The sequence below is a fragment of the Rana temporaria genome, chromosome 1 (genome assembly GCF_905171775.1).
Source record: "Rana temporaria chromosome 1, aRanTem1.1, whole genome shotgun sequence".
In the NCBI taxonomy this organism is placed as follows: Eukaryota; Metazoa; Chordata; class Amphibia; order Anura; family Ranidae; genus Rana; species Rana temporaria.
The window spans coordinates 588,723,407-588,736,766 of NC_053489.1; positions in this window are offsets into that span (position 1 = coordinate 588,723,407).

Sequence of the window (13,360 nt, forward strand, 5' to 3'; positions counted from 1 at the left end):
GCACGGGCTACGTGGGTTCTGATTGATCTGCGCTGCCAATGTGACGGCGCCGACCAATTAGAATGCTCCTAAACGCACTCCTGACGGGGTATGTTTAGGAGATCGCCGCCATGCAGGTCAGCGAGGCGAGGAGGGGGTCCTGTGTAAGTCCACCATACAGATTTTTTTCTGTAAAGGTAAACTTACCCTTAAAAGTACACATAAAGGTAAAACTTTTTTTTTTTTAAGTTTTGGATAGAGTGGAGAGGGGTTAGAACACTTGTCAGATTTTATTGCTGTCTGTGCCCACTGGAGATTCACCCTCTCTATTGGTCCTGTTTACCATTATCATTGAAAGTAAATAAAAAAACACATTTTTGGGTTGTCCCCAGAAAAGCGATAGAGGAGAAATCTAACAATGGGTAGATTGTTCTGGTGACCTAGGGGTCCCCAAGGAATTCCCCTAACCACTTCAGCCCAAGAAAAATTTCCCCCTTTAATGACCAGGCCATTTTTTGCGATACGGCACTGTGTCGCTTTACCTGACAATTGCGTGGTCGTACAAACCAAAACAAAATTGATGTCCTCCCCCCCCACAAATAGAGTTTTCTTTTGGTGCTATTTGATCACCTCTGGTTTTTATTTTTTGCGCTATAAACAAAAAAACAGACAATTTTGAACAAAAAATTTATTTTCCCAGAAAAAAAAATGTAAGAAACGAATTTCATCAGTTTGGACCAATATGTATTAAGTGTATATTAATTGTCTTGTGCAAGATTTAGATTTATGTCTTTTTTTTTTTTTTTTTTTACTAGTGATGGCGGTGATCATCGATCCGCATTGTACACTTCCTTTTCTAGGATTTATTTGCAGAACGTAGTAGTTGGAGGGGTGGAAGGGTAAATAGGTAGGTAGGTAGGTTCAGGTGTATAATCTCAGGCCAGAGTGGGTATTGCTCACCCAGATAGGTCCCTCTCACTGGCCTAGCAACTGGAATGGCACACGGAATAAAGTACAGTCTCTGCCACAGACCTTCCTTTTATGAGGAGACATTTTTGGTCCAGAATCCCCTGCCACAGGATTCAGCACCCGGATCGCTCCAGATTAACTTCTGTAGAACTTGGATCTGATGGGCGATCACCATCAAGCCTCTCAGTGTATGGCACATTCTTCGATTAAGTTTCCAGGCCTTCTCCCAAGATACCATCCTCTTGCATGGTCCTCTCCAGGATAGGTCCTCCCCTGGCTTCCTTCATCAAGTGGCTTCCTCCCGCAGAACGGACAGCACAGGATCACCTTGACAGTGCAGACCCAGTCTGACTACTGGGCCTACTAAGCAAAGCGGCAACCCCAGACCAATGTGGTCCCGGATTCAGGAACACGCACCCCAGGCCAGGTGGGCCACGAGGCGCGTGGGACGACAGACCCCCACCAATGGCGTCTGTCCCTTAAGCACCCCTCCCCAGCATGCACAGCGGAAGGATCACTCCCACTGATTCGCTGCCGAGGGGGATACCCAAAACACCCTCTGCTGCTGCCACCCTTGGTCTGTGATGGTAATAACACCTCCAGGCGAACAATGGTAGTTACTCCCAGCACAGCCATGGCTGGAACAGAGGCTAAATTGCCCACAATTACATTTGTCTGAGCCAAATAACAACTTGGACCCCCTCTAAATTTACAGCAGCGCCTGTTCAACAGGGGCAGGGAGCTACTCTTACACTTTCAATGATAATGGTAAATAGGACAAATAGAGAGGGTGAATCTCCCTAACGGGGGGCACAGACAGCAAAAAAAACTGACCGAGGTTCTAATCCCTCTCCAAAACAAATTAAAAAAAAGTTTTGCCTTTAGTTTTACTTTAACCACTTCCAGACCGCCGCATGTATATGTACGTCCACAGAATAGCACGTACAGGCAAATGGGCGTACATGTACGTCCTTGCCTTCTAGCGGGTGGGGGGTCCGATCGGGACCCCCCCCCCCCCCGCTACATGCGGCGGACGGATTCCCGCGGGGAGCGATCCGGGACGACGGCACGGCTATTCGTTTATAGCCGCTCCATCGCGATCGCTCCCCGGAGCTGAAGAACGGGGAGAGCCGTATGTAAACACGGCTTCCCCGTACTCCACTATGGCGCTGCATCGATCGAGTGATCCCTTATATAGGGAGACTCGATCGATGACGTCAGTCCTACAGCCACACCCCCCTACAGTTGTAAACACACACTGTGAACACTAACTAAGTGAACACTAACTCCTACAGCGCCCCCTGTGGTTAACTCCCAAACTGCAACTGTCATTTTCACAATAAACAATGCAATTTAAATGCATTTTTTGCTGTGAAAATGACAATGGTCCCAAAAATGTGTCAAAATTGTCCGAAGTGTCCGCCATAATGTCGCAGTCACGAAAAAAATCGCTGATCGCCGCCATTAGTAGTAAAAAATTTTTTTTTTATAAAAATGCAATAAAACTATCCCCCTATTTTGTAAACGCTATAAATTTTGCGCAAACCAATCGATAAACGCCTATTGCGATTTTTTTTTTTAACCAAAAATAGGTAGAAGAATACGTATCGGCCTAAACTGAGGAAAAAAATTTTTTTATATATGTTTTTGGGGGATATTTATTATAGCAAAAAGTAAAAAATATTGCATTTTTTTCAAAATTGACGCTCTATTTTTGTTTATAGCGCAAAAAATAAAAACCGCAGAGGTGATCAAATACCACCAAATGAAAGCTCTATTTGTGGGGAAAAAAGGACGCCAATTTTGTTTGGGAGCCACGTCGCACGACCACGCAATTGTCTGTTAAAGCGACGCAGTGCCGAATCGCAAAACCTGGCCTGGGCATTTAGCTGCCTAAAGGTCCGGGGCTTAAGTGGTTAAGAAACACTTTTCTGACAGCTGCTCTGTGTTGGTCTTCTATTGTATGGCTTCTAATAATATCATCTTGGCTAGTAACTCATTCTAAATGCATCTCAAACACACAGTAAACAATATGAGGATATTTGTGGCGCAGTTGCTGATTGTTTACATTGACATCAATGGTAGCATTTGGAGAGCCATAAAGCCAAATGACACCTGCTCTACTTGCTTTGGCATTTGCTTCCCTCTGAAGAGCGATCCACGTTCTCATTGCATTTCAGATGGTACAGTGCATTTCACAGGTGGTGAGGAAGTGTACATTGCCTGATTTAACCCTATAATACCGCACTACTGTGGTACAATCGTATGCATTGCATGTGGTTGTGGCACAGCCTCAATAACCCATTGGTCGAATTGCCTGTCAAATTCTGCACCCCAAGTTGAAAATGCAGTGGCATCTGTACAGCCCCATCTGGCTGTATTGAGTGCGGCTGCCCTACTGCGTAGTAACTGCAAGGAAGAGAGGAAAGATCCCTGGTGTTGCACATCCACGGAGTCCTATGGTGGTAATAAGAGGGACAACCTCAGCCTGGGCTCCCACCAGGCCCCGCCCTGAACGTGTTTCGCTCAGCCCCCGGGGGTGAGTCATGGCAAACCACAGGAGGTTGCTTGCTCAGCACAAGCATTATTCACAGAAAGCCTTGCATTTTCTGATTGGATAAGGTGTAGAGACATATGTCATACTCATAGGACCACTGTGGAAACTGAGATGATTTGTAGTAGTTGCTGCTTCTACAGTGATCCCTACTGTCTTTTGAGTCCTTTGCCAAGTGGCTGTCCTGCTGCATAGTAGTCACAGGGGGCGCTTGCTTGGCACAGGCACCATTCACAGAATGCTTTGTGATTTTCTCAGTGAATGCAAGACTGTCTCGTGAGAGCACCACGTATCCTCTCTTCCTGAAAAACACCATGTGGCTAACTATGTTACAGGGGTTGTTCACACTGTAACCAGGCAAGCACACAGGACGCAAACTCTGTTTTTGGTTTCTTTAAGCTAGCGCATTGTTGGTTCACTTGCCTTTTCCTTCGATTTCCCTTCTAAATATTTGTTTTCTTTGTTTGAATTTCTCACTTCCTGTTTCTCCTCAGTAAGCTTTCCACCATCATCTGAGCGGTGGAGAGTCATTTAGAACAGCTTACTGAACACCTTTCTGAGGAGGAACAGAAAATGAGAAATTCAGTCAAAGAAAACAAAGAAAAAAAACATTTAGAAGGGAAATGGAAGGAAAAGGTAAGTGATCCAACAATGCACTAGCTGAAAGAAACCTATTCAGAAAATAAAAAACGAACCTTTACAACCCCTTTTAATCTTACATTTTATTATATTATATTTTTGACTTTTAATAGATGAACCACTAGTGGGCATTCCTTTCCATTTTAATATCCCTCTCTATGGTATCACCAGTTGATCCAACTTTATCCATCCATATTCTATCTACTAAATACACAGGTATGAACCAAAGCCAATCTAGTTTGCTGTATGTTTTCTGTCAATATGGGAAATCTGAAATTAAGTATTTGTTTAAAAAAAAAAATTGTCTGTTTTTTTCTAAAATTCTTTCTTTTTCATTATAGTGATCATACATGCAGTGCCTGATATTAAATTCTCCTGAAGAAGCCATTGAAATGGTGAAACATGTAGAGATCTAATCAGTTTGCACTTTCTGTTTGTACTGTAAGATAATTTTCTAAATGTACCTTTTTTGTATTCATACTTTAACCTATTAAATTTATATATTTTTCTATATTTCTTTGTATTTTTGCACCTAAAAAAGTCCCACAAACAACTCTTTTCTATATGCTACAATTCATATAGGGATGTGGTTCTAAATTGATTCTCAGTTGCCCAGCCAAAATCTTTTCTCCAAGGCTCAAGATTTATTTATTACAAGTATTCATATAGTGCTTTACACATGCCTTTACAAATTGTACATTCACATCAGTCCCTGCCCTCAATTAGCTTACAATCTAAGGTTGCTACAAAAAAGTACTATTAAAAATCCAGACAAAGCTGTATATTTGGTTAATTTCTACATTCCCTTGAAGATTTAGCTCTGCGTTAAAGCAACTAAAGTCTGCAATACTTTCTTTGCTCCAATGGTCTGATGCCTGTGAGGTCCCTCTCTGGCATCTTTTGCCCAGTAAGTGATTAAACAGAAGCTTGCTTATAGTATATAGTAGTTAGAAACCTTCTCCAAAGAAACAAAAAGATAAGATTTTTTTTTATTTATATATATGATGTGTAAATGTGAACACATAATCTATTTATATTTTTTAAATTTTTTTTTTTTTAGATTGTAATGGTGGAAATTCACTTTAGACCAGGGGTGGCAAACTCAAATTCATCGGGGGCCGCATTAGCAGTATAGTTGCCCTCAAAGGGCCGATTGTATCTGTAAAACTATGTGTCCACTATTTATTATCCTAAATAATTGTCACTGCATTTGTTTATTACTGGTTTTATGGAGTGCAGGGTTCAGGAGTTTGCTGCGTACGAAATGCAGGATACAGGAGTATGCTATGGGCCGTGTGCAATATCTGACCTCTGCACTCTCCTTCCATCCTCCCATCCACCCTGGGATGAGATGGGGTGGGTAGGATGGGATGGGATGGGGTGGGGGGGGGGTGCCGTAGGATGGGATGGGGTAAGATGGGATGAGGTGGGGTGGGGTGAGATGGAGTGGGGTAGGATGGGATGGGGACGGGATGGGGGTGGAGGTGGGGTAGGATGGGATGAGATGGGGTGGGGTGGGATGGTATGGAGTGGGGAAGGATGGGATGAGGTAGGATGGGATGAGGTAGGATCCGATCGTCTGTAGCAATTCCGACGTGCAAAATTTTGACGCATGCTCGGAAACAATTAGACGCATACTCCGAAGCATTGAACTTCATTTTTTAGGCTCGTCGTAGTGTTGTACGTCACCGCGTTCTTGACGGACGAAAGTTCCGAGAACTTTTGTGTGACCGTGTGTATGCAAGCCAAGCTTGAGCGAAATCCCGTCGGAAAAAACATCCAAGGACGGAAAATCCGATTGTGTGTACAGGATATTAGGCAGCAGGTCTATCCATCATGCAAAACTAAAGGCATCTTAAATACACTATGGGGTTTATTTACTAAAGGTAAATCCACTGTGCACTTGGAAGCAGTGGCGGCTGGTGGTCGGTGGGAATTGAATTTACTTTCACTTTCAATGGTAAACAGGACAAATAGAGAGGGTGAATCTCCCTAACGGGGGCACAAACAGCAAAAAAACTGACAGGTGTTCTAATCCATCTCCACTCTATCCAAAACTGAAAGAAAAGTTTGGCCTTTAGTTATATTTTAATCATTTGCCCACCGGCCCCCTGCTGCCACAACCGAGGTATCCATCTTTAGTGCCAACGGTCCTGTAAACGATAACGGCGGTCTCCGCGGCGGATTCGCCGCGAGATCGCCGTTAACGGTGGCGGGAGAGGGGCCCCCCCTCCCGCCGCTCTCCCGCACCCTCCGCCGCGTACCGGAGCCGTCGGTAGTGGCGGAGGAGATCGGGTCCGTTCGGCACCTGTGTGGGGATGCGACTGAGGGAAAAATCTCCCCCACCCGTCCCCATAGCTCTGCTGGGCAGAAGCGACGTCAAAACGTCAGTCCCGCCCAGCGTCTTAAAGAAACATTTTTTTTTTCTGTCATTTGAAAAAATGACAGTTACATTTTTTTTTTCTTTTTTTGCATTTAAGCCTAAATATGAGATCTGAGGTCTTTTTGACCCCAGATCTCATATTAAAGAGGACCTGTCATGCTTTTTTCTATTACAAGGGATGTTTACATTCCTTGTAATAGGAATAAAAGTGATAATTTTTTTTTTTTATTTCAGTGTAAAAAATTATAAAAATAAATAAGAAAACAAAAAAATTTTTTTTTTAAAAACGCCCCGTCCCGACGAGCTCGCGCACAGAAGCGAACGCATACGCAAGTAGCACCCGCATATGAAAACAGTGTTCAAACCACACAAGTGAGGTATCACCGCGATCGTTAGAGCGAGAGCAATAATTCTAGCCCTAGATCTCCTCTGTCACTCAAAAAATGCAACCTGTAGAATTTTTTAAATGTCGCCTATCGAGATTTTTAAGGGTAAATGTTTGACGCCATGCCACAAGCGGGCGCAATTTTTAAGCGTGTCATGTTGGGTATCATTTTACTCGGCGTAACATTATCTTTCACAATATATAAAAAAATTGGGCAACAATTATTGTTGTCTTCTTTTTTAATTCAAAAAAGAGATTTTTTCCCCAAAAAAGTGTGCTTGTAAGACTGCTGCACAAATACGGTGTGACAAAAAGTATTGCAATGACTGCCATTTTATTCCCTAGGATGTCTGCTAAAAAAAAAAAATGTTTGGGGGTTCTGATTAATTTTCTAGCAAAAAAATTGTTGTTGTCTTAACCAGCGTCTTGCCAGCATACCAAGACATTTTTGACAATTTCATACTCCCAACTTTGTGGGAGCCCCTTCCTGTTCCAACATGACTGCCCACCAGTGCACAAAGCAAGGTCCATAAGGACATGAATGAGCTAGTTTGGGGTAGAGGAACTTGACTGGCCTGCACAGAGTACTGACTTCAACCTGATAGAACACCTTTGGGATGAATTAGAGCAGAGACTGCAAGCCAGGCCTTCTTGTCCACATCAGTGCCTAACCTCCACAAATGCGCTTCTGGAAGAATGGTCAAACATTCCCATAGACACACTCCTAAACCTTGTGGAGAGCCTTCCCAGAAGATTTGAAGCTGTTATAGCTGCAAAGGGTGTGCCAACTCCAAAACGAACCCTACGAATTAATACTGGGATACCATTAAAGTTCATGTGTGTATAAAGGCAGGTGTCCTAATACTTTTGGTAATATAGTGTATAAAAAAAACTGCAAAACAATATTGCGCTTGTATTTAAATAAATATAAAAGCAACAACAAATATTTGAGAAATAAAAACGCACCAAAAATATGACACAGAAAGATAAGTTGCGCTGAAAAATATAAAACATAAAAATGTGCATAATGGTGTAAAAAAGAGTTTATATGAAGTCCAAACGCACAAAAAGGTATGATCATAAAGTCAAATGGCTATAGAACAAACTGAAAAAAATCATCATAAAGTGAACTTGAAATGGGAATCCTCCACCTTAACACAGGTTAAGATGTACTCTTACCACAAAACAAGAACCCTCTAATTATGGAAGGTCATATAAGCCTTAGTACATCCACCATTATAGAGATCCAAGGAGAACAGTAGTGATGGTGTACATCCCATATGCGGGTCCTTCTGATTTGGACTCAGGTCATCCGGATAAGCCAGCAGTGAACCAAATAAAAACAAAAGGAGCTCAAATAGTGTAAAACCTTCTTACAGGAGTTTTAATTGGGCTACTAATTGTACTTGCACATTCCCAAAGAAGTACAGACAAGATAAAAACAGCAACAATCTGCAGCAGATACAGGAACGCGATGACAGGTATGTGTTCTTCTGCCTGACCGGTTTCATCACAAATGGACTTCTTTGGGGGCATCCCGGTGTATAAGCAATGAATTTTGAAGTACCGTGCAGATGGTTGAATTTGTTCTGTTAGGTCATCTGTCTCTGGATGTGAGCGTAATTGTCCATCTAAAATTTTACTGTGTAACCCATACAAGTGTGTGTTTGTGTTTGTGTATAATAGGATTTTTGTACTCACCGTAAAATCCATTTCTCTGAGTTCATGGACGGACTCAGCAGCCTTTGACCTTAGGGTTATATCCCCTTCCTTGAAGGTGCATAACCCTACTGTCAAAGGATGCTGTGTCCGTCCATGAACGGAAGAGAAAATAGGATTTTTGTACTCACCGTAAAATCCATTTCTCTGAGTTCATGGAAGGACACAGCATCCTTTGACAGTAGGGTTATGCACCTTCAAGGAAGCGGATATAACCCTAAGGTCAAAGGCTGCTGTGTCCGTCCATGAACGGAAGAGAAATATATATATATATATATATATATATATATATATACACACACTGTATGTGTATATATACATTTTTATAAACCTTTCTGTCTTCTTATCCACAGGGTCTTTCAGAACCCCCCCTTTTTTTTAAAGGACTAATCAGAATCCATAGATGCTTAAGAAGGGAGAGGTGTTTAGTTTCAGGTGTTTTTCTGTCTCTTGCCATTCTATATGTTTCTTTTCCCCCTTTAAGACATGGTGATTGAAAATGTATGACCTTTCTTCTCTTGCAACAATGTATAAATTTGGTTGTGTACTGATACCATAGCTTACTACTCTTTAACCACTCCCCGACCGCCTCATGTAGATATACGTCGGCAGAATGGCACGGACAGGCACATCAACGTACCTGTACGTGCCTGCCTAGACGTGGGTCGGGGGTCCATACGGGACCCCCCCCCCCCCCCCACTGCATGCGGCGATCGGATCCCCTCGGGGAGCGATCCGGGACGACGGCGCGGCTATTTGTTTATAGCCGCTCCGTCGCGATTGCTCCCCGGAGCTGAAGAACGGGGAGAGCCGTATGTAAACACGGCTTCACCGTGCTTCACTATGGCGCTGCATCGATCGAGTGATCCCTTATATAGGGAGACTCGATCGATGACGTCAATTCTACAGCCACACCCCCCTACAGTTGTAAACACACACTAGGTGAACACTAAATCCTACAGCGCCCCCTGTGGTTAACTCCCAAACTGCAACTGTCATTTTCACAATAAAGAATGCAATTTAAATGCATTTTTTGCTGTGAAAATGACAATGGTCCCAAAAATGTGTCAAAATTGTCCAAAGTGTCCGCCATAATGTCGCAGTCACGGAAAAAATCGATGATCGCCGCCATTAGTAGTAAAAAAAAAAATTAATAAAAATGCAATAAAACTATCCCCTATTTTGTAAACGCTATAAATTTTGCGCAAACTAACCGATAAACGCTTATTGTGATTTTTTTTACCAAAAATAGGTAGAAGAATACGTATCGCCCTAAACTGAGGAAAAAAAATGTATATATGTTTTTGGGGGATATTTATTATAGCAAAAAGTAAAAAATATTGCATTTTTTTCAAAATTGTCGCTCTATTTTTGTTTATAGCGCAAAAAATAAAAACCGCAGAGGTGATCAAATACCACCAAAAGAAAGCTCTATTTGTGTGGGAAAAAGGACGCCAATTTTGTTTGGGAGCCACGTCGCACGACCGCGCAATTGTCTGTTAAAGCGACGCAGTGCCGAATTGTATAAAGCCCTTGGGTCATGTAGCAGCATATTGGTCCTGTCCTTAAGTGGTTAAGGGCCAAGGATAGATGACTTTTAACAGTCCCTCTATCTGTTCCATAGGGAACATCTGTGGCAGGCCATCTGGCACCCCAACTGGGTGCCTCCTGTCCTCCAAACCCTTCCAGAAGACTGGTAGCTAATACCAGCCCTCTACCCCAAGCATCATACGCAGACAATATGTTGAGGTAAAACAAAAGGAATAACTGTGTATTAAAATCCAGACACACACTGTATACCTCCGGGAGGACAATCCCTCTTGGGGATGTTAGCATAGATAAGACGTACAACCAATAAACACATGACAATGCAACCTTTAAACTTTGATCTAATTAACAGATAGGCACCTAAAAAAGGCTTATCAGTATGTCAAGTAATCGCAGGAATTCCCCACCATGCCTCCCTTGTCTATGTACTGGAAAACATGTCAACAATAATTCTTGACTAACCAGGGAAGGCCCACCAGGATGCCCAGAAACCGTTCCAGAGCCCCAGATACATGAAGTAAATCGCACCACTTATTTCTATAACTCCCACCTCAGATCCAGCTCAGATCTAGGTTATCAAGTGGCACATCTTCGGCAGAAACAGTATAAAAAGTTAATAATATAAAGTTGGTAATAGCTGGGGGAAAATGGGCTGATGCTTCATTATGCAGCTCTCGAGGACCAGACGTGGCAAAATAAGAAATCTGTCTCAATTCCCGGTTGGTGAAGGTGCATCTGCACGATCTGTCCGACACAATGTGTCTGCAGACACACCACTGTTCTGGGGACTTCCTGGCTGCATAATCCCAGTAGTTACTCCTGGCCAGTCAAAGGGTTTCAAGACCATGCTCTGATCGGGAGAAGAAGACAAAATCCCCAGTCTCCCAGAAGGCTAGCCCATAGTCCCCTCCAAGAGCCCCTTTCCCAGTTGCGTCTGTCACAACATTAATATTGGAGGGCCTACTTTCTACCTTTCTCCCTAAATTCTCTCTCTTTTCTAATAATTTAGATGGAACATAGGAGCTCATCTTTCAAATCTGCTACAGTAGTATCTTTGAAGAAATATAGCATAAGGGAATGCGAAGATGGAGTTAATAAACGAGGAGGACATAATTCCTACAAAAATGTGAGAGAAATTACTTCGACAAAGACAATTTCTTGCCACATGGAATATATGATCTTTTGAACTTTCCATAAATTTATTTTACATACGCATGCCTATACAGTGCTGGCAGATAGTTAAGACCAGGAACTTGATCTTTTGGAGATAAAGGAATTGCATTACTTTCTTTTATGTTTTAACTGTAGTAGGAGTAGAAGTCTTCTTGTTGACAGTGGATTAGCCTATGAAATAAGCACAAAGGACCAACCCAAATAAAATTCATAACCACAATGAACTATGTACTACTGGTGATGGAGAATAAACAACCCCCCACCACTGTGTATTACAATACAAGTAAGATAGCGCATACAGAAAACAACCTGATATCTAAAAGCACCCCACAAAAGTGCAAGGAGAGGAAGAAGTGAACCAGCATAAATTTTAAACTTCTGTACAGCTACCATAGCATACATATTCATGTGGTAGAATGGCCCAGTCAAAGTCCAGACCTAAATCCAATTGAGAATCTCCACCCCACACTTTTCACATATTTATTTGTAAAAAAAAAAGGAAAAACTAAAATCATTTATTATTTTCCTTCCAGTTCACAATTATGTGCCACTTTATATTGGTCTATCACATAGAATCCCAATAAAATACATTTACGTTTTTGGTTGTAACATGACAAAATGTGGAAAATTTCAAGAGGTATGAATAGGCACTATAACTAAACCTTTGGTGTCTGTGGCACCAATTAGATAATTTACACCCCCATCTCCGAAACACCATCTCAGGGGAAATCCCAACTGATCTCGGACACCGTACTGGTCTACAACTACCTGATCAGTATTAGTTGACCAAACCAACTAAAGGATACCATACCTAAGGTGGGTCCACACCTTTTCCCAAAAACACCAGATTTCAACCCCTTTAAGGACCCAAGAATGCCAAACTTCCATAACTTGACGGGATGGCAACCATGACCAAAAACAATCAGGGTGGGCAGGAGGGTTGCAATGACTTCTACTCTCCAACTAGATCTGTAACACTCCTCCCTGCAAATCACCCTCCTATACGCCTCTCCATCACTACACTTCTCCAGCTATTCAGGTAGGTACTATATACTTTCCTTCCTCTATTAAAACACTTATCTCTGCTACCTGGTTGTTCCCCTTCCACCCTGTCATGTCTCAATTAATTTCATTCAAGCGGTGGTTCACCCTCCATAACAACTTTTTAGCATAAAATTCGGCATAGTAGCGCGAGCTACAGTATGCCTGTCTTTATTTTTTTATCCCCGTACTCACTGTGCACTCGTAGATACAAGATTACGACTCCCCGCGGGGAATGGGCGTTCCTATGGAGAGGGAAGGTGATTGACGCCGGCTCTGGCACGTCATACTCCCCGAAGACAGCCGGAACAGGTCTCGGCGCTATACGGCGCTATACGGCGCCTGCGCACAGACTATGCGCAGGTGCTGTGAAGCGCCAAGTCCTATTTCGGCTATTTCCGGAGAAGCGTGACGTGCCAGAGCCGGCCGTCAATCACCTTCTCTCTCCATAGAAACGCCCATTCCCCGCTGGGAGTCGTAATCTTTTATCTACGAGTGCACAGTGAGTACGGGGATAAAAAAAATAAAGACAGGCATACTGTAGCTCGCGCTACTATGCCTCATTTTATGCTAGAGGGGGAAAAAAATATTTTTTTTTTATCAATAGGGTGAACCCCCGCTTTCATATCTCTGGGTTTGCCTCTAAGCTCTGGTTCAAAGCAGAACAAAACCCTCCTATGCTTTACACCCAAGGAAGCTGCCAACTTGGCCACTTATCCTTTTTTTTTTGCTCTGCTCTGCAGTTTCCATGGTTCTTGCACGCGATCAAATATTTTTTTTCGCCCCGCAAATAGTGTGTACCAGGCTTTAGGATGCACTCCCACTGGGGCTGGTTAAACTGAACTGAGACAGAATTGTATTCTCTCCCCTCCCTCATTGGTCTGCACTCACACCGACTATTAAATAAGTGTTCATAGGCACAAACCCCTGCTAACTACACCTGCTAACTACACCAGCAATCCCTATTCCA